The sequence below is a fragment of the Sminthopsis crassicaudata genome, chromosome 5 (assembly GCF_048593235.1).
Source record: "Sminthopsis crassicaudata isolate SCR6 chromosome 5, ASM4859323v1, whole genome shotgun sequence".
In the NCBI taxonomy this organism is placed as follows: domain Eukaryota; kingdom Metazoa; phylum Chordata; class Mammalia; order Dasyuromorphia; family Dasyuridae; genus Sminthopsis; species Sminthopsis crassicaudata.
The window spans coordinates 66,921,841-66,944,849 of NC_133621.1; the positions used below are offsets into that span (position 1 = coordinate 66,921,841).

General features: G+C 37.0%; 1 long non-coding RNA gene across 1 annotated transcript in view; it reads right to left on the minus strand.

Moving 5' to 3' along the window:
• LOC141542562 (uncharacterized) overlaps window positions 1–23,009 on the minus strand; it is a 108,564-nt gene that overhangs the window by 20,837 nt on the left and 64,718 nt on the right. Inside the window, exon 3 of the long non-coding RNA XR_012482204.1 lies at window positions 8,239–8,358. This is a non-coding gene — a long non-coding RNA (uncharacterized LOC141542562). The remainder of the gene's footprint in view (window positions 1–8,238; window positions 8,359–23,009) is intronic.

A 23,009-nucleotide genomic window follows, 5' to 3' on the forward strand; every position in this document is an offset into this window, starting at 1 on the left:
AGACTAGATCAATTTATAGTTAATTTGTAAATGTTCCTCAGTTGCTTTTTGCATGCATGTCTTTAAGCAACAAAAAAGAAAGAATCCTGCCTTCTATTTTCTTGTTCATCCCCTCCCTTCACACCCACTCCCACCCCCATACTGAATACAGTGCTCTGTGGGTGTTCAATAAAAATTGTTGACTCACTGGCATGTAATAAGATGGTAGGGTAAGGAAAGCTGGATGGGAGCCAAGGCTTTCCAGGCTGCAGCCCAACCTGGAGTGTATTAAACTGGAATAATATGATAACATGTGGGGATAAGCAAAAGACTCCAAGAGCTGGTTGGAGTCCAGAAGACTATGGTCCTACTTCACTATAACCTGCCATGTATAACCTATCTCAGACAGGTGAATACTCTAAACCTAGAAGTGGTCCCCAAATGTGGCTGCCAAGTTTCTGCCTACAGTGCAATTTTATGGCTGAATAATAAACTCTTAGAAATAGAGGTCTAAATGGAAATTCGGAGAGAGTATTAACTATACTAGAATGAACAGCCCTGCCATAATGCCTTATTTACTTCTCCTGAGACTAGCCCAAAGAATGGCTGATGATATATTCACACTACACAGATCGTTCCATCAGCAAATCATCTTTGATTTTATTTAGGAGGTTGAAATTGCAGATTTTCAGCACTAAGATTAAAAAAAAGTAGTCATAATATAAACATGATGCTAGGCTGTCCCTCATGTTCCCTCAGCCTTTTAGCTTCAATCAAGGCTCAGTTCAGGGGCCACTTTCTGATCACTCTCGTAATTTGGAAATATCTTCCAAAATTATCTGTTTTTGTGGAGTATCCTCCCTACTCTTCCCCAATAAGTAATCTCCTTGAAGGAAGGGACCTTTTTATTGTTGTTTTTAAAACCCCAATGCCTCCCACAGTACCTTGTAACTTTTGTGCAGCAGGCCCTGAAGGTTGCACAATGGATATACCACTGAGTCTGGAGGGGGAAGAGCTGAGTTCAAATCTAAGCTCAGATATATACTAGCTATATCACTCTCCACAAGTTCTGTCTGTCCAAGTTTCTTCAACTATAAAATATATAATAGCATCTATCTCCTAGGCTTGTTGTAAGGATCAAAAGAGATCGTATTTGTAAAGCACGTAGCCTAGTGCTTGCCATATAATAGGTACTTAACAAATACGTTTTTTCATTTCTCAAGAAATTTTTGTGGGAGGAAATTGAATTTGATTAATATTGTTTATATTAGGGTTTGGAATGGATGACCTGAAAATACACTCCCCTCTTATGATACCGGCCCACAGATCTTCAAATTGTAAAGCAACGAAACACAAACAAATAAGGACAATCCATTCCTTTAGCAGCAATTGTAGTAGCCTAGTTACTTAAATTTTGGATTAAAATCTACTTACTGCACAAGTATACAAAGGAAGAATAGTGAGACTTTAGTTAAGGTCTACAATTCAAACGTTAATGCTGAAAACATGTATTAAGTACCTATTATTTTATAAGGCTTCTGTGCTACATTCTAGAAGAAACAAAGTAAAAACAAAAAACCACAATCCTCTGCCCTCAAGAAGTCTACATTCCATTGGTGGTACAAAACATGTATATAGAGAAGGTGAACACTTATCATGAAAAGAAAAGATCAAAATTAAGTGGGAAGAATCAAGGAAGCTTCATAGCTCAAATGAATTAATGTATATAAAATACTTTTCAAATCTTGAACCCTATATAAATATAGGTTATTATTATTATTATTACTGATGCTAAGGATTCTGGGATACAGATATAGAGAGGGAATGTATTCCATGTATAGGTAAAAGCTTATACAAATGCACATTAGTAACTGGGGAAAATAATAAATTTTTTTTCATTAAAAGCACATTAGTAGGGAATGAAATTTTGCATTCAGAAAACAGGTCAGTAAACCAATTTGGCTAGAGTGAAGAGAACATAAAAGGAAAGAAAGTGGGAGAATATTGGAAAGTTATCTTGGAGCTAAATAGTAGAGGGCCTAAAATTCCAGGCTCAGACGTTTGTTTTTTATCCTAAAGACAACAGGGAGCAAGCAAAGGCTTTTGAGCAAGAGAAAACATGATCAGATCTGTGCCTTAGGAAAATCAGTTTGGCAACTGTGTGAAGGATGGAGAGGAAATTGAGAGACTGGAAACAGAGTAGTAAAGAGAGTGTTACAGTAGTCTAAGTTAGAGGTGATGAAGGCCATTTGAGTGGGAAAAAGGATGAATGCTAGCGGTGTTAGGGAAGCAAGAATAGGCAAGAAGACGATTGAATGTGAAGGATAAAGAAAATGGAAGAGGCAAGGGCAGCTTTGGAGAGATGAAGCCCTGGAGAAAGGAAGGAAAAGAAGTTTGGAGGAAGGAAGGATTAGGGGAAAGATAATGAATTCTATTTGGAATAAATTAGCAAATCTTTGCAAAAATGAGCAAACTGGTATTATCTTTTCATGTAGCCCTATGTAAGAAAGACTGATTGTTTATTCAAGTAAGGATTCCTTTCCTGGTTAAGATAAATGTGTTTACCTCATCTACAAGGTATATTTCATAAAGTTTGAATCTAACACCAGGGAACCAGAGATTTAAGTACACCTGGGCCCTAGATAAATACAGTAAAGCATGACTTACATAAACAAAGTCTTTGAAAAAGAAGACTAAGCTGAAACATAATATGTGAATTTTATAAATGTTCCTTCCATACTATAGACTAAATTAGAGTTTGAAGATTATACATAAAGAGAAATGGGAACTGTTGCCTTCAGAAAAATCACTTGGAATGAAGCTAGCAGGGATGAATACTATAAGATGTTAGAGAGATATGGGAAGATGTATAATATGGAGAGAATGAGAAGAAACAAGAATTGCTGTAGAAACATGAATTGTGAAACAAACAAAAAGAAGTAGGAATGAGATCAGTTGACAGTTCCTTGATAATGGGTATGTAGATTAAAAGGTACTTCTCAATTAAGAAGCTGGACTGTCTGATAAAAAAGATATAATTCTTCTCCCCATCCCTGAGCTAATATCTAGGGTGTCTACCCCTTCCACTTTCTCCTAGTTTTTCTTGGATTGATCCAAGATTGCCTGAAGTTGGAGACTGGGATACCCTTGTAGATGGAGAGGGAAGCAACTATTCTGAGGGCATTTGCTTGATTGGAATTAGAAAATGGATTACTCTGGTAGATGGAGAAGCAGCTGTCTTTAGGTACTGATCACAACCAACTTAACTAGAATTGGAAAATGGATTACTCTGGGAAGTGGGGAAGCATCTGTCCTTTGATGATTAGGCAGCCTGAATAGGATCTAGCCAGGCTCTAGATACTAAAACTCTAATTCTCTCAGAAGACACTTTATTTTTTATTATTATAGCTTTTTATATACCAGATATATGCATGAGTAATTTTACAACACTGACAATTGCCAAGCCTTTTGTTCCAATTTTTCCCCTCCTTCCCCCCGCCCCAGATGGCAGGTTGATTAATACATGTTACATATGTTAAAGTATAAATTAAATACAATATATGTATACATGTCCAAACAATTGTTTTGCTGTACAAAAAGAATTGGACTTTGAAATAGTGTACAATTAGCCTGTGAAGGAAATCCAAAATGCAGGCAGACAAAATTAGAGGGATTGGAAATTCTAGGTAGTGGTTCATAGTCATCTCCCAGAATTCTTTCGCTGTGGTTCAGTTCATTACTGCTCTATTGGAACTGATTTGGTTCATCTCATTGTTGGAGAGGCCACGTCCATCAGAATTGATCATTATATAGTACTGTTGTTGAAGTATATAATGATCTCCTGGTCCTGCTCATTTCACTCAGCAGCAGTTCCTGTAAGTCTCTCCAGGCCTTTCTGAAATCATCCTGCTGGTCGTTTCTTACAGAACAATAATATTCCATAACATTCATATACCAGTCATTCTCCAATTGATGGGCATCCACTCAGCCCCCAGTTTCTGGCCACCACAAAAAGAGCTGCCACAAACATTCTTGCACATCTGGGTCCCTTTCCCTTCTTTAAGATCTCTTTGGGATATAAGCCCAGTAGTAACACTGCTGGGCCAAAGGGTATGCACAGTTTGATAACATTTGGGGCATAGTTCCAAATCACTCTCCAGAATGGCTGGATATATTCACAATTCCACCAACAATGTATCAGTGTCCCTGTTTTCCCACATCCCCTCCAACATTGAGCATTATCTTTCCCTGTCATTCTAGCCAATCTGTCAGGTGTGTAGTGGTATCTCAGAGTTGTCTTAATTTGCATTTCTCTAATGAATAATGACTTGGAGCATCTTTTCATATGGCAAGAAATAGTTCTAATTTCTTCATCTGAGAATTGTCTGTTAATATCCTTTGACCATTTATCTGAAGATACTTTAGACAAAAGAGAGAGAGAGAGAGAGAGAGAGAGAGAGAGAGAGAGAGAGAGAGAGAAACAGGTCATGAGCTTGCTGACATACTCTGACTTAATAGAAGTATAAAAATGGATTTTAGCTTGTTTGGATTATTTTTTTTTGTTATTGCTATTCATGGCTTTTTAATATCTCAACAAAGAATGATTCTTGGGCCATAGTAAAGGGTTCCATATTCATTACCTTGGGATTCCTCTAACTCTTCTTTCCTTTCCCCTTCCCTTCTTTCTTTAATCCCCTGGGAAGGATACACCCTCAGAGACAGAGTTGCTGATACGTGACCTTTGCCATATCACACTAGAAAGAGCAGAGTGCCAGAGTGGAGAAATGAAAAGGTCTTAGAGGTGGGGATGGGTTGAATTTGTTGCATTCTCAATGGAGTATGCTGTAGTATACCTTTTGAGAACCACTGCATAAGAATGATCAAACCCTAGTATTGTTGCTATGTTTAGATACCCCTAGCTTTTGTCAGATTTATCTGGATGCTCACTCATGACCTTCCTAGGTTTGGCTTGTTCCATTCTCATTGCCCAAACCCATGACTCAATATCACTGTCTTTTCCTTCCCCAACCAAGCAGAAACATCTACATACTTTAAATATCTCTCAATCCATTGGCCTGGAAAGGCAGAGAGGACAAGAACAAAGGAAATGCAAAGGAAGTATTCAGAGACACTATGGAACTGTTAAAAGTGGATCTAAACACTTAAAAGTAGTGGTTGTATAGCAAGGGTACACCATATTTCTGTACATTTTGTCTTTGGTCAATTTCCAATATATTCACATTAGAGATTAGATTTAATACAATGGCTTTTCAAATGTGACATTCTTTCACCAGGTGTCAATACTGAAAAATAACAAATATTCAAGTTCAAATCTACTGGAATCTATTTAGTATGTTCAATATATATTAATTGAACATAAATTAATAAATAATTAGTTGGTAATTAATTACAAGGAATGAAAAAAGAAATTCAAGATGCCATATTTTTCCTCCTGAGGTGAAGATCAGATGCCAAAATGGTTTTCCTAAAACATAGGTATAGTCATGCTATCCCATAATTCAATAAATATGAGTTATTCCCTATTATTCTTAGAATCAAATACAAAGTTCTGGAATGTAAAGTTATTCACCAATTGATCCTAATATATCTTTCAAAGTTTGTTTATACCTTATTTCTTTTTACTTTATATGATTCAGCCAAAATGCCTTTTTTTGCCATTTTTCCATCCTCATTCTCCATCTCCATGTCTTTGTAAAGGAAGTGAGAAAAGGAGGGACATAGAAGGAAAGGAAGGAGGAGGAAAAGAAGGGAGGGAGGAAGAAAGGAAGAAAGAAAAGGAGGGAAGAAGCAAATAAACATCTAGTAAGGAAGCATTTACTATGTGCCAGACACTATGCATATAAATAAACTCTGGGAATTAAAATACAATTGAAAAGAAAAAGAAAAAGTACTGCTTTCAGGGAGCTTACATTTTAATGGAGGAAATTATTATGAATTATTATTCATAATAATAATAAGTTTTAAAATCTCTATGGCGAAATGAAGACAGCACAAGAAATAAGCTAAAAAGCATCTATGGTGAAATAAAGTTACTTGACACAGAGACATGGTTTTGAAATCCAGAAAAGTCAGGAACAAATTGAGAGGAGAACTTCAGCATTCTGTCTTCTACACCTGAAATATATTTCTTACCTCTTTTGGGGAGGAATGGTTTTCTTCAGCTCAAGAATCATCTGCTACCTGAAGCCCATTTCCTGATAACCAAAGCTGCTAATCCTGCACCTCCTTCACCATGATTATCTTGTATTTATTGTGTATGTGTATGCCCTCCTTGAGGGCAGGAACCATCTTCCTTTTTCTCATTTGTATCTCTGGCACTAAGCACAATACCTGGTCCATAGTAGCATTTAATAAATGTGTATTGTATTGCATTAGATTGTACTTTATGAGTATGCTATGCTGTACATTGTATTATACATATTATTTTGTGTCGTATTGTATGTCACCATCCCTGATAGATTATAGGCTTTTTAGGAGAAGACAGCTTATTTTTTGTCTTTGTATTCCAGGTCAGAGCAGAGTGCCTGGTCTAAAAGTGGTTAATAAATGCTAATTGATTGATTGATAAAACAGCCATTTAACAAGGTCACACAGAGAACAAGGTGGGATTTCAGCCTAGGCCTTTTGCCCCCAAAACCATGTTTTCTCTGATCTTCTCTACTGCCTCTCAGTGAGAGGCTTTAAAAGCAGGGAGTAAGGACAATGGGGAAAACAATTTAGCCTCTGAAGAGACTATAGTTTGTTTTTAAAATTTCACAAACTGAAATGACAGAGTCCTAAATCCATTAGTAAACTGTGTCTACTAATAGAATTCAGAGTGTCTGCTTCTGCATTTTTGGTTTGCTTTTTTGCTTTTGTTTTTCATTTTTTTAACATGCAGTGTAACAAAAACATATCTAAAAACTTAAGAGTTAATTAGAAGCATTTTAATTCTACCTTTTATTACCATAAGACTACATTTTCCATCTGAGACATTTATTTTCACGGGAAGGCTTGGAGAGGGAGGGAAAAGATCAAAGCAAATTGAAAAATCTTTACCTGATGACATAAAGCAAAGTTTTCTGGGAAGGTTTTCAATCCCCACTAGCATCGTTTCTATTCCTCGCTCCCCTTGCCAACATTTCTCTCCACACAGCTCACTGGGTGTGAAAAGTGTTCATGACGGCAGAGCTCTGCATGGTGAGATCCCCAGACCCTTTAACCCCACTGTGATTGGTCCCTCTGGGTTTAAACAGAAACCTACAGGTCTTTAGGTTCTATGTTTCTCTCCTATATACTACCATTCTTTCTACAGGCTTGGGACACCTTATTTTTTAAAAATCCATTATTTCTTCAGCATGGGTCACCTGTCCTTTTGGAAAGCTCAGTTGTTGGGGTTTCAGGCTACAAATCTCTTTGGACTGAAACTTGGCAGGCAGACTGTCAGCTTGGAGTGAAAACTGTCTTACTAAAATTGTTTTGGTTTTATTGATTGTATGGCCGGTTTTCTTCTTAGTGATCCCCCACTTCAGTCCTATGGTTTCTGAAATTCTTTATCCTAAATTTGGAAACAAAAGGCTTAGAGTGGTTTCAGACTTCTCCTAACACAATTTATTTCAAGAGTCCCAGATTGCCCAAATCCATTTTGGAACCAATTTCTGTCTTTTTAAAGCTAAGCTTCAACACACAACAATTTTGGTTAATTTTCCAGTAAGTCCTTCAGGCAAATTAAATCCCAAGTCAAGCATCAGAGGAGGCAAGTCAGTGGTATAATATTTCCTACAAGTTGGCCATTTTTGTTTAATAATTGGCACCTATAGAGAGGTAACATTATAAAAATTCTGAAATGTAACCCAGAAGAGAAAAAAAGCACAAAAGGAATTCAGAGCAAGGAAGGAAGGAAGGAAGGAAGAAAGGAAGGAAGGAAGGAAGGAAGGAAGGAAGGAAGGAAGGAAGGAAGGAAGAAAGGAAGGAAGGAAGGAAGGAAGGAAGGAAGGAAGGAAGGAAGGAAGGAAGGAAGGAAGGAAGGAAGGAAGGAAGGAAGGAAGGAAGGAAGGAAGGAAGGAAGGAAGGGAGGAAGGAAAAGAGGAAGGGAGGAAGGGAGGAAGGGAGGAAGGGAGGAAGGGGAGGGGAGGGGGCAGAAGGGGAGGGAGGAAGAAAGCAAGAGAAAAAGGGAGGGAAAAATGTATTAGCTGGGCCCAAGGATATATCCTAAGAGTAATTCCTCTAGACAAAGTAAAATGAATAATGTGAACTTACTTGGTTCTAGGCTCATTGTTGTCCAATTGAAGCACAATGATGATGAAATTCATAGCTATCATACATCTGAATTATAAGCTTGGATTTGGCCTATAAAGGGATTCCAAAGGTGCTGGAAAGCTGGAATGAAATAAGATAGAAAAGAGATGACCTTTGAATATAGATACACCCAGTTTCTGTAAAGAGGTCTCTATATTCATAGGGTTTTAGACATGGATAAGGCTAATATCAGAGTGGTGAGAAGTTCTCCAATTTAATACAAGAGCAATTGTGTGTCAATGATACAGTAAAAGAGGCTCTTCTAGATCAGATGGAGGACCAAATTTAGTTAGGTGGCTTAGTGGGCAAAGTGCTAGTTCTAGAGTCAAAAACACCTGAGTTCAAATGTGGTTCAGATACCTACCAGCTGAGTGACACTGGTACTTGACTTCAACTTAAATGTCCTCATTGGTAAAATGAGAATAATAATAGCACCTTCTTTCTAGGATGGTTATGAAAGCAAATAAGATGATATTTGTAAATCCTTTTGCAAACTCTAACATACTATATAAATGCTGTTGATCTATCTTTTTCTTCATTAGCAGGAACAACATTATCTGTGAGAACCAGAAAGGACAAATAAGGAGGTACGAGGTCATGAGGAAGAACAAACATAGACTTCCCTAGCATTGTAAGTCCATATGGATCATAAAGATCCAGAGACAATATAAAGTAGTCGTAGACAACTATAAATAATATGGCTATATAGCAACACCAAATTTCAAAGGAAAAAATGTAAAGTCATACTTAAGTTGTTTTTTTTAAATAACTTCCTTAGCATAGGAGGGGGAGAGATAGTTAGATAGCAATTTTCTGGGGAAAAATTGGGGAGGTGTTAGTTACCAAAATGTCAGTATGAGTTAGCAAGATTATTGATGTGGATAAAAAGCAAAAGCAATTTTGAGTTGCCTCATGAGAGATGTAGCTTCTGGGAACAGAACAACAATCATCTCTCTTGAAGTTTTGTATAGAGTTCTGAAAGTTCATATTTTAAGAAATATATTGATAAGCAGAAGACCAAAGGAAGACAATCTGGAAGGTGGAGGATCTTGGGGGGCCAGCTGAAGGAGCCAAGGATGTGGAGCCTATATGTAACTCTGGATAGCTGTTCTCAAGTAGTGAAAGGGCTGCCATTTGTTAGAGGATGTAGTTAGACTTGTTTTTTTGGCTCCTGAGAACAAACTCAAGGGTAATAACTAAGTTTCAAAGAAGCAAGTTTTCTAACTATCTCTGCTATCTTCCAGTCATTCAGTTATGTCTGAGTCCTCATGACACAGTGGACTATGGCATTCTAATACTGTCCCTAGCATTTACTTAGCAAGGATTCTGAAGTATTTTGCCATTTCTTTTCCTGGTGGATTAAGATGGTGGATCAGAAATTAAGTGGTTTGCCCAGGGTCATACATCTAGGAAACATCTCATTCCTAATCCCAATCCTAACAATTTTTCATTGTTGTTCAGTTATTTTCCTCTTCCTGGCTCCATTGAGGGTTTTCTTAGCAAAAAATACTAGAATGGTTGCCTTTTCCAGTTCATTTTACAGATGGGGAAACAAAGGCAAGCAGGATTAGATGGTCATTGAGTTATCTTCTGAATTCAGATTATAAACCAAAGAGAAGCACCCAAATCTGAATCCATTAGGTGTGGGCCCAGAGCTCTGATAACAGGTTTGTAAAATATGACTTATATAAAATCCTTTATAGAGAAAATTTTAAAAATCCAAATGTGGCTAGAAAAGAAATGTAAATAAATTCATGTTGATATTTTAGAATAAACTCTTTAAATTAAACATGAGATAATAATAATGGTCATATTTCTTCAATCCTTGTTGAATAAAACACTCCAAGTAGTATTACCAGGGTAATACATCTGAACAATAATATAGAGACTGAATTGATATATTTTCCAGGGTAGAGAATAGAAAATGGCGTTTGGTAATTACTGCTGTTAATACCAGCAGAGAGCACACTAAGAGGAGCTTCTAGCTACCCATTATGACTTGCCCATATTTCAGGACCTTAGTCAGGCAGGTAAGGAAACCCATGACCTGTAAGCTAAGGTCAAAGGGTAGAGATATGCTTAGATACCTGATGTCACCTCACAAGGAGAGATAGAATTGTATTTGTGTGTCTCTAGTGCAGGGCCTCAGTGCTCTGTCCTTGGCTCTGTGCTGGTAAACATTTTAACCAATGGCTTGTATGAAGGCACAGACAGAATGCTTGCGAAATTTGCAGATAACATGAAGCTTGGAGGGTTTGCTAATATGTTGGACGAAAGAGTCAGGATCCAAAAAGATTTTGATAAGACTAGAATCATGGGTCAAACTAAGTCAGATGAAGTTTGTTACCAAAAATGTGAAGTTCTATACCTGAGTTTTTTAAAAATCAGCTTTTCAAACATTATTCAGAGAGGGTGTAGCTGGATAAGAGTTAACTGTGAAAAAGATTTGGATTGCAAGCTCAATATGAGTCAACTATGTGGTATGGAAGCCAATAAAGCTTCCTTCTCCCAGGCTGCATTAAAAAGAAGCAGAAAATGGAGAATGTCCTCAGGATCACTCAGGCCAGGTCTAAAGAATGGCTCAGAAAAATATGGTTTCAGGTCTCTCATTGTCAGAAAGACAAAGAGAAACTGGTCCATGTCCAGGGAAGGAGACTCATGTGAATCACTCAATGTCCAGTGAGTCACAAAATAGGCAGTTATAGCTCACCTAAGGTATTTGCCAATGTCACAGAGAATATTTGATACAAAGCCAGCACAGGAAAAGGATTGTCTCTGTGGCAAAGTTCTCTGAATGCTCCTATTCACAAAGGAAATTGTACTAATGGTGTCAAACCTCAGTAGATAGCAAAATCTACTCCATGAAATCCATAGTTATTCAAAAGAAATTGGTCTAACCATCCACCCTGGTAAACAAAAGTACATTAAAAAAAGGATACCACCCAATTGCCCACACTGAACCAGCAAGCTAGTAAGTTAATCCATCAGGATAAACATTTTGGACAGATCCTACCAACTGACAATGAACTGGGCCCTGAACTGCATAGAGGGAGGAGATTGGACTAGATTGTATTTAGGAAATTGTGTGTCATTTTCAATTATTTTCACCACCACCACTTTTTTTTTAAACACCAATATTCTCCTGGTAATGTTGCTTAGCTGTGATTCATGGAAAGACTATTATCTCAGAATGGAACAGTGGAAACAAGCACAGTGGGTATAAAGTAGCTACAGGTTAATACCAAAGATGCTTTAAGTACTGACTATGTGCAAAGTTTTGTGCTTTTGTTCTGTACTTATTCACTCTTCTCTGACTTTTAATGACCCATATGGTGTTTTCTTGACAAAGATACAGGAGTGGTCTGCCAGTTCCTTCTTCATGAAGTAAGGCAGGGAGATGTCCAGGATCACAGAGGCCAGAGCCGAACTCAGAGCTACCTGGAGTCACCTTGTTGCCAAAAGCTTTATGCTGATTGTGCTAAACCCTGGAAATACATAAGGCAAAACAATCCCAGATCTTCAAGAGCTCACATTCTGACAGAGATAGAGATAGAAAGACAGAAAGAGAGAGTGTGAGAGAAAGAGAGAGAGTGAGAGAGAGAGAGAGAGAGAGAGAGAGTGTGAGAGAGAGAGAGTGTGAGAGAGAGAGAGAGAGAGAGAGAGAGAGAGAGAGAGAGAGAGAGAGACAGAGAGAGACAGAGAGAGAGAGAGAAAGAGAGAGAGAGAATACATATAGGAATTTTCAGCTACAGGTCAATTGGAAAGGCTCAGTGATCCTTTGGTTATAGAAGTAAAGACCCTGCTTTGGTTATAGAAGTAAAGACCCTGCTTGAAAGTTATTACATTGATAAAACCATATCTGCTTTTTAAATTGAATTCTTTGGCAGTCATGACAGCCTGGAAGGGAAAACTTTTTCTTTTTGGTCTTCAGTAGCTGTAGCTACTGAGGAAACTAGAACTGCAGCACCTGCATTAGTATTGCCAACTCACATCTCTATAAGAAATGCTAAGCTGGCTACAGAGGCTAAGCTGGAAATAGGATTGGTATTCTTGGGAGCATTGACCTGTGAATAATATCAGAAGCAGAGGACAGCATCAGGTCATTGGGATATGGGCATCTATCAGGTTAGCTAGATGCTCAGGTTAGTTAGGAATGCTATGGTCACAAATTCCACCACAAAGTCCTACTCTTATATTTCATGATAAGTGATCTTGAGTTCACTTTCTGGACTATGCCAGAAGAGCAAGGTTCTGGTCGTCCAGGATAGAAAAAGCTCTGATTAAAGTGCTAACAACATTCTGCCTGTTTTCTGATAGGTAAATATGAAAAGATGGCTACAGGTAGACAAGTGATTTATGATATATGATTTGGCCATGTCAACCTATGAAGTAAAGGAAAATACAAAATTCCCCATGATCTGTGCCATGTAATTTTACTTCTGTATTGTTGATAACAGTATGGCAGGAAAGGAAGCATAGGATGCTAAGAACCCAGTTTTAAACTGACTATAAACATTAACTAATATTCTGGCCCAATGACCAACAAGTGGGCATATAACTAGGGAAATGGAATTGTTTACACCTTGACATAATAAAGAAGACTCAAGGCAATTATGCCTTAATGGAAGGATGGATCACAAGTTCTCTTCAATAAAATCAATAAAAGTATTGGCAAATTTGGGTTTATCATTTGTTCAAAGGCAACAAGAAATACTACTTTATGATGCATTGGTTAGCTTATATTGCAGTGCTCATGATAAATATTTTTGGATGACCATCATGAAAATAACTATAATTTATATGTCAGCAATTCTTATAGAGAATGAAGAGGCATAGAATTTCTACAGTGAACTCAGTAGTTCTTTCCCCACTACCAATTAAATCAATATATAATTTGGTTCTTGGTGACTTCAAAGCAAAGTTAAAGATAATCCCAAAAAATGTCAAAAGAGATGGCTCAGGAAACTGTTTCAATTATAATGTATGAAGGAAGCCAAAGATATGTAGACTACAAAAAAAGCTTTATGACTATGCAACAATATGATGACAGAAGAAGGAAGGAGGAGGAGGAGGAGAAGAAGAAAGAGAAAGAAAAAAGAAAAACAGAGAAAGGGAAAAAAGAAGAGAGAGAGGGAGAGAGAGAAGGAGGGAGAGAAGGAAGGAAAAGGAAGGAATGAAGGAAAGAAAGAAGGAATGAAAGAAGGAACAAAGGAAGGAAAGGAAAAGGGAAGGAGGAAAGGGGGAGGGAGGAAAGGAGGAAGAAAAGAAGAAAGCAAGGAAGGAAGAGAGAGGGAAAGGAAGGAAAGAGGAAGAGAGGGATGGGGATAGGAAGGAGGGAAGAAAGGAAGGAAGCAAGGAAGAGAAGAAGGAAAGAAAGAAGAAGAAGGAGAAGGAGGAGGAGAAGAAGAAGAAGAAGATAAGAATGAGGGGGAGGAAGAGGAGGAGGAGGAGATGATAACAATGGACATCAATCAATTATCAAGCACTTATTTTAAAATGCCTACTATGCTCTAGGCACTTTTTTAGATACTGGAGGAACAAATACAAAGAATGAAACAATCCCTATTCTCAAAAGTATAATATGGTGAGGATTTGGGGAGAAAAAAAAAAACCAAACTGATTTTAATAGACAGGAAATGATTTGTTACTTATGTGAGTCATTATTGAGTAAGCTGGCTGTAGTCAGAGCACTAATTTTTTAAAGATCAACTTTAATACAAAATTATGAGAAAGAATAAAAATGAGCATATCCAGCTAAAACAAATCCAACCTAATCTGTTTTTTTAAAGATAATGATAGTGAAAATTCAGAAATAAATCAAGGAAAGGACATTGACACTGACTAAAGTAATTTCATAAAGGAGTATATTCAGTGCAATATAAAAAGAAAGCAAAAAATCCCTAAATATTGCCTTAGTTAGCAAATTGAAGTGCCAAGTGGAAAGATATTGCAGCCAAGGGAAACATCAATTTATAACATAAAGTCATTCCATCCTTAGGAAAGAATGGGGATTCCAGCAAAAATGCTAATATAAAAGGTTCTAGTCAAACCCAAGACTCCATAGAACCCCTTCAGGAGCAGTAGGAAATAGTACTGAATGAAACAGAGGATTGACAATAAGGATTGATTTGCTAAAAGAAACATCAGTAAGATCATCCACATCATTGCAAAACAACAACAACCCATCCCTCTCAAAACCACCACAACAAATGATGACTCTTAAGTTACATATCAGAGTCCTGCATCAATAGTATCTTTTATCTGTATCTCCATCTAGAATTAGGGAAGTGGAAAGGAGAGAGCAGGACCCCAGAGTCAGAGCTACCCTTCAAAGGGATCTCCCTTCCAAATTCTTTAACCATGTCTAGGTCTACAGGAAGTAGAATTGCTCAAGCCCCCCACTCCAAGAATAGGGGCAGGGGGATAAGGACTAGATGCAGCTAACTTCTTCTAGAATACTAAGAACTTCAAAATTTTTGATCTGGAACTCCAGGAAAAGGACAAGGGGATGTAGAGATCTAAGGCTTGGCCACTCCTTTTAGGATCTGAGCTCAAACACCTGTGGGAGGGAGCAATATTTAGGGAGTGTGATTGTTGCATCAGTATTCCCTTCTGAGACTTTGAGAAGATGGAGATTTTCAGAAGTTATTTTCCAGACACATCTAGCTCTTTGTGACTACATTTAGGGTTCTTAGCAAAGTAATTAGAGCAGTGTGCTATTTCCTCCTCCAGCTCATTTTATAGGTGAGGACTTGAAGGAAGTAGTATTATGTGATTTTCCCAGGATCACACAGCTATTAAGTGTTGATAGTTGGATTTCAACTTCTGACGATGAATTTTTCTGATTACAGGACTGGGACTCTATTCACTGAACAACCTATCTGCCCTGAGAGATGGTCAATCACATCCAAAACTACTGGAGGGAGCAGACCCTGACATAGAGTCACTATCCTAGCTTAGAAATGCAACAAGAGAGAGGTTTAGTAAAACCTAAACCTCATAAATCTTAGCCCAGTTTTCCCACCTAAGACCACAAGAAGTGGCAGGGCACAGTAATTTAGCTATCCCATGCAGGACTATGATGTCTGATTCGGTGTCCTATACCAACGCTGCTAAAGTAGACAGAACCAGGAGCAAGTCAAGCTTGCTGACTGGTTTTGGTTTACTTAAAATCAAGGATTGGGATCTTAGGGTGGTTCTTGTGGCCACTCATTCCCACTCCATGTCCTACACTGAAGACCTAGAGTGAATAATTATAATAACTCCGATCCAGGATAAGTTTGAAAGAAAGAAATCCTAAAGAATGTAGACTATTGCCAGTGATCTCCAGTGGAAATATTAAAGACATGAGCAAACAGAAAAAAATTATTAAAACAATGAAGAAGTAAAGAATTAGGAAAATCCCAAAACAAAGTTTCAGAAGAAGAAAATACTTCCTTAATAATTACAAGTAGGATTCCAGGAAAAAAAAAAAAAAGGATTGGCTACAAGAACTCTGAGAATATATAGGAGGCCAACTAAAGCAAAGAAACAGTTGAAGCAAGAGATGAAAAATTAAAGCTCTTGAATAAATGGAAAGAAAATAAACTTTTTTTCGATTAAAAACTAGAAAATCTAACAAGCAGTGAACTTTGAAAGAAAATGTGTACTTCCCATCAGCAACAGTATCAGTATATCCAGAATAGCACTCTGATATTAACAACTACAAGAAAAATAGAATTTAAAACTCACTATCTCAGATAGTGAGAAAAACCCCAAATTTAATTCACCCCAAAATATGACTGATCAATTTTATTATCCAGATTTTTAAAAACCACTGATAGCAGCTTAGAGGAAAGAAATCATTTATTAAGGTATCACAATTAGAATCACAGAGTATTATATAGAAAATATTAGAAAGGATAGGAAAGCTTGGAATAGAATGTAACAAAAGGCAAAAAAGCCTACAATCACGATTAGTTTAGTTAGTAAAGATAAGCATAATCTTGCAGGAAACAATGCCATCTGAGCACTTTTGTTGAGTGAAAAGAGGTGAATAGAATGGATCTGTACTTGGTTCTGAATTATTTTATATTTTTATCAGTGACTTGGATAAAAGCATAGATGACATTTTTATCATCTGCAGTTAATACAAATCTAGAAGGGTTGGTGAATATACAGAATGACAAAATCAGGATAACAAAAAGATCATGACAAGGTAGAGCCCTGGGCTGAATTGAATAATATAAAATTCAATAGAAATCAATGTAAAGTCTGACATTTGGACACAAAAAAGAATCAACTTTGCAAATGCAAATGCAAGATAGAGGAAGCATGGTTAAAAAGCAATTTGACAAGAAAGATCCAGGGATTTCAGAGGATTGAAATAAAGCCTTGTATCCATTAGCTATATGACACCAGAATACACACAAAAAATTAATGCAATCTTGGGGCTATATTAAAGGAAGTACAGATATTGCTAGGGCAGAGAGAATCCAAAGAAGGGCAGCCACGATGTTGAAGGGTCTTGAGTCAATGACATGAGTGTCAATGGGAATGTTTAATCTGGGAAAGAGAAAATTCAAAAGGGAAATGCTAGCACTCATCAAGTATTTGAACAGCTTATCAGATTTTCCCAAAGAGCAGAAGTAGAATTCATGGGTAGAAATTGGAAAGAAACAAACAAGCTCAGGCTATTCAACATTTTTAATCAATGACTTGGAAAAAGGCATGAACAATGTACTTATAAAATCTGCAGATGATAAAAACCTAAGAAAAATCTCTAACAGGTTAGAATGATATGCTGAATATAAGAAAATAAAATTTAATAAGGATGAATTTAAAGTTTTACATTTGAATTTTAAAAATCAACTTCACAAAAATAAAAGAAGATCCCTAAGAAAATAATTTTAGTAGAAAGATTAGAGATTTGGGTAGGATGCAAACTCAATATGAACCAAAAATGTGATCTCAAAAACAGGATGAGATTTTAATTGGAGATTCTCATCTACTCATCCTCGATTAACATAATTTACAAGATGTTTTAAACCCAGTATCAACAAGCCTTTAATCTGGCTACTAGATAAAATAAAATACATAGGAAAGGTAATTAAGATGGGGATTGACTAGAAGAATTAAACACACTTCTGGGCCTATGCACATTAAAGGAAGAATTCCAGCAGTAAATCATTCATATTTTGGGAGTGTTGGGGGGAGCTGGACCCTTGTTCCTATAGTCAGAAGGCAGAAAGGTTTCAGAAAGGTTTGGATATCTCTCCCTTGAGCTTGACTGGGAGATATTCTTGTGAAGTTTGAATAGAAAGAATATTTGCACTTCTCATAAGCCTTGGTATCAGTGTACCTGGAACAGCAGTATCTGTTGACAACAGCTGCATCAACTAACAGACTCACCAAGAACAAATTAGGATGGGCATCCTCAGGGCTCTAGAAAGGCACTGACTTTTGGAACCCAGAAAAGGAGCTCTATCCTAAAGTAATTTTGTGAAGATGCCACGAATGGAGAAAAAGACTTCAAGTACTCAGAAGCTTATCAGGATTTACTCTTTAGCCATTTGTGCTTCTAAAATTGAGCCAACTCTCCCCCAGAATCTTGCATGTGCAAGAGGCTCTCCTCTTCCAGGGAAGATGTAATAATTGTTCTTAAATATCCTTTTCTGAAAATGGTTAATCTTGTCTGGCTAACTGATAAAATGGAAACCATAAAAGATGAGTACTCTTCAAGCAAAAGTACTAGAAAAAAGTACTAGAAAATTTCTAGTTCCTTCCGAATCCTAAGAGGAAGAGGAGTTACCTACCCTCTGGGGACCAGCTATTCCAGTGAGAACAGAGGTTGGGAGAACCAATACAGAAAGAGTTACTACACTATTCCAGACTGATTTAAGAAAGGCGTAATTTCTATAATGAGGAAGGTTGGTTAAAATCTTTGTTGCACTCTACTCTGCCTTGATCTTAATACAAAAGGAGTACACTGTGGAATTCTGGACATGATATTCTAGGAAAGAGACAATCCGAAGTATATGAAGCAGAGGATAATTAGAGTGATTAGAGGACGTAGACCATTCCATTAGAAGAGCAGTTGAAAGAATTGGGGGTGGAAAAGAGAAAACTTGGGGAAGGAGGAATCATAAAATTGTCTATTTTTAAATATTTTGTAAGTTATCATATAGAAAAGTAATTATATTCTGCTAAAGGGCAGAATTTAGGAATGATGGATGGACAGACAAATTAAGGTTAACATAAGAAAAAATTTCCTAGCAATAAATGCTGTCCAATTTAGAAGGATTCCTGGGTCTTCACATAATAAATATTATTGGTTAATGGTGTCAGTCAGTCAGCTAACATTTATTAAAAACTTACTATGTTCCAGACACTGTGATAAACATTGTCCCTACCCTTAATGAGGTAATCCAAGGGGGAGAAACAATGTACCGACAACTATATACAAACAAAATACATACATCATAAATTGGGTATACTCTCAGAAGGAAAGAACTGAGGAAAAAGTTTATGTAGAAGACTTTAGCTAAAATTGAAGGATGTCAGGGAAGCCAGGAGGCAAAGAAGAGCAGGAGGATCATTTGGGGCATGGGAGACAGTCAGTGAAAATGCTCAGAATCTAAAGATGGGATTTCTTGTGTAAGGAACATCAAAGGGTTCTATGTCATTGGATCACAGAGTAAACAGAAGGATATAGAATGTAATAAGGTGAGCGAGGTTGGAGGGGGCCAAATTTTGAAAGTCAAATTTAAAAATTAAAAGTCAAATAGGATCTTTAATTTTATCCTAGAGGTGAGAGGGAGGTACTAGAATTTACTGAACTGAGACTAGAATTTACTGGGTTGGGGTATAATCTATTCAGACCTGCCCTTTTAGGAAGATCAATATGACAGGCAAGTGGAGAAATATATTGGGATGAGAGAGAGACCCCAGTTGAGGAGAGCAATTAGTAAGTTATTGCAACAACCAGGCATGAAGTTTGCAGTGGCAGAGGAGAAAAGGAGACATGTGAGAGAAATATTATTAAGGTGGTAACAACAGGACTTGACAACTGATTGGATAAAAGGATAAAAGAAGGTTGTTATAGATGACTTTTGAGATGACTTCCAACATTGAGGAAGTGTGATTTCTAAAGCCCTAGCCAGCTCTAACATTACTTGATTTTGTCCTGTACTTTTGCAATATATCCCTATACCTCCTGTCAACTTGGGGACCAATAAAGTTTCCCTAATAGTTATTCTAGACTTTTTTTTTAATTACCTGTCTTGGAATTGCTTCCAGAGCTTATCACGCAGTCATTTGAATATTCTCAGTGGTAATCACTTTGCCCTTTGGAAGTGGTTTCATGGTTTCTGTGAGTCTGAGCCTTGCTATGGACATTAGGAAGCATTTGGTCTTTGACTGTCATCACACACATTTGTAAACACACATTTGTAAACACCTATACAAATTATATTTCTGAGTATTTAAGACACATAACATAGGATATTTTCCCCCTAATACTAGAGGGTGAAAAGATGCACCTTCAATAACTCATACAAACTTCCCTGGCTTTTTCCATGAAAAGCTAAAAAAAAAAGTTGTGTACATGTGTACTTGTGCATTGGAAAAACAGATCCCAAAGCCCTTGTGATTACAGGCAATGGTAGGTTCCACGTAAATTCTCCCAGACAAATTAACAACAGAGATCTGACAGGTGGTAGCCTACTATTTACCCCATTTGGAAAAAGTATGTGAAAATCCCAGAAGGCCTTCTGTTTTTTAATGCTCAGGTTATTTGTCTGTAATTTTAAATGGGAAATGATATACAGTGCAGAATGCCTAGACTAACAGTTTCTCAAGGCAAAGCACCAAGTAAAAAATTCACTCACTAGCAATAGATAGGTTTATAAAAACTAATGAAATACATTTTTGGCCTCATGCAGGTGGATTCCAAAGAATTATTTACAACACTGGTATCTCTCAAAAATACAAAATGCTTAGCAATGTTAGCCCATGGGGAGCAAAAAAATCAGAATGTGAACTTTCAAAGGGTCTAATATTTCTATCTGATATAAAATTACTACATCTTTGTATACATAATTATGCTGGAACCAATTGAGAATATAAGCTTTACTCTTAAAAGCCATATGGACGCTACCAATGACTTTACAACAAGGAACCCTGAAGTCATTAAAATCCTTTGGCGCATGCTTACTGTGAAGTGACATCCATCTGTTCAAGATATATGAGCAAATTGGTTATCATCACCATTAAATTATTAAATATGCACACAGAGTTTAAATGAGACAGATAACAATCAGTCAACAAGCATCTAAAGGTACCTGCTAGATGCTGGATATTGTACTAGATGCTAAGGACATGAAGAACATTAAACCAAAGAGATCTGACTTCAAAGATTTAAACACATCCCTCTTCCATATACATAAGTCAACAACAACAAAAAAACATGCAAATTAACATATGTTGTTATTAAGATCTAAGTGTCATAATGGAGACATTATGAAGGTCCAGAAAAGTTACATGTAGAAGGTAGCACTTCAGCAAAGACTTGGAAAGGAGATAAAGAGGAAGAGGAGAGGATGGATGGAGTGTGTTCCAGGCTTGGGAGACAATATGTGTAAAAGCAAAAATAAGAAATAGAACATCACAAATGAGGAATAGCAGGGAGGCCAGTCTGGCTGGAACACTGATTATGTGCTATGGTGTAAAAGCCTGAAAAGGCAGCCTTGTGCCATCTTGTAAAGACTTCAATGCCATGTAAGGGAGTTTACATTCTGTCCCAGATGCAACAAAAAATTAAGCAGAACACTTTTAGTAGGTGAGTAACATGGCTGGACCTTGGTATTAAGGATGTTACTTTGGCAACTGTGTAGAGAACTGGAACTTGAAACAGAGGAATAAAATCAGATGCTATTGCAATAGTCAAGGAGAAGGGAAATGGCCTTGTGAGTGGAGACAAAGGGGATAAAAAAGAGAAAAGGGATGAATTTTAAAATGATAAAATGATGCAATTGATTGAATATTTTCAATCTCTAATAACAAAAAATATATAAAGAAATCAGAGGTCAGTTTTTAAAACAGCTGAACCTGTTAATTTTTTATATATTTTTTCAGTTCTCTTCTTTAAGATCAAGATTCTTATTATAATTACACAATAGTCCCTTTGTTGTTTATTGGTTCCTCCCACCCCATTCTTTCTAACTACATTGCTATAGTCACTGTGGATTTTATTTCTCTGATGTGCTTTGTGCAACTTATTTTTTTTACAGTATTCTATTAATTAGGGATATGTGCACAAGATTTTATCCTGAGTCATCAGATATAAGCAGCATCTCCCCCAACTGGAAGATGGCTACTCTATGAGAGAAACTAAATTCTCTGGGAACACAATCAAGAGGCTGGTCATGTGGGAAGATAGCAGAAAACCCCTTACACTAAATTGAATAAAGAGACATGGAACTCTTTGGGAAAGCTCAAACATATTTTAGTGTTACTGACCCAAATTTGAACAGTTAGCACAGTGACAATACAGGATCACTCTGAGGTAAATCTGTCCTGTCTCTGACACTCTCAGAGCTAAGTAATCCTAATCAAGTCATCTGACCTTTCTGAGATTCAGTTTCCTCATCTGTAAAATGGGTATGACAATACTTGTATGACCTCACAGGATTGTAGGAAAGACTTTTTAAAAACTAAAAGATTTCAAATTCAGCCTCAGACATGTAAGATTTCCTAGCTGTGTGACTCTGGGTGAGTTACTTAACCCTAAAGGCTTCACACACAAAAATAAATTAAAAATCAAAACCCAAAAAGCACTGTAATATAGTTCTTTCACTATTATCATTATAAAGCAAGCAAAACTTGTCTATATCAAATCTAGCTTCCCTTTGCCATGCATTATTTCCATCTTTGCACTATTCCTTCTAATATTATCCTCCTATACCCAACCCCAGAATCCAGGTATCTTAAAATCTTTTCATATATTCCTCTCTAAAATCTTTTCTTAGAAAACTTTAAAATGGGGGCTACTGATAAAACTTAGAGGCACCTGGGTTACCTGTTAGTGGGAGGGAAGTGTGTGTTATACAGATATTTTAAATTTTAAGACAAAGTCCCTGAGGATGGGGAAAAGTAGATGTTTGGGGGCAAAGGATTCTTCCCAGTGAATTCTATTGCATGGATAGCTACCTAATCTGCTCATGTGTAAATGCTGGTCCTGACTTAACAAGCCACTGAATGATCAGTCAGGAAGAACAGGCTTCATTGAATAGGAAAGTAAGCTAAGGGCCAATGTATTTAAAGAGTATATACGTATGTTACAATCTTACTTCACATCTACAGGCAAAATGAGGTTTGGGAACAGAATCAGAGGTTGAGAGCTTTAAGAATGAATGTTACCTGTGTAAGATTTCCCCCAGATCCTTATGGACATGTCCTTGACTGATATTGAGAGGGAAACCTCAGGACAACATCATTCTAACCTTACATCTACCAACCATCCATACAGGTATTAATAAAATAAACCACATCCCCTCCTAATACCCTGCTCTGACAAAAGCGTGTTCAGGCCTTGTTCAATGCACATGTGTCAAATCTATACAACCACACAACAGTGGAATCCTTTAGAGAGGCTATCATTTGCCATAATTGTAGATTGTGAGTGGACATTTGAAAGAGAAGCCTACAAGTCAGTTGTACTTTCTGGTAGTAATTATCTCCCACAAACATGACTC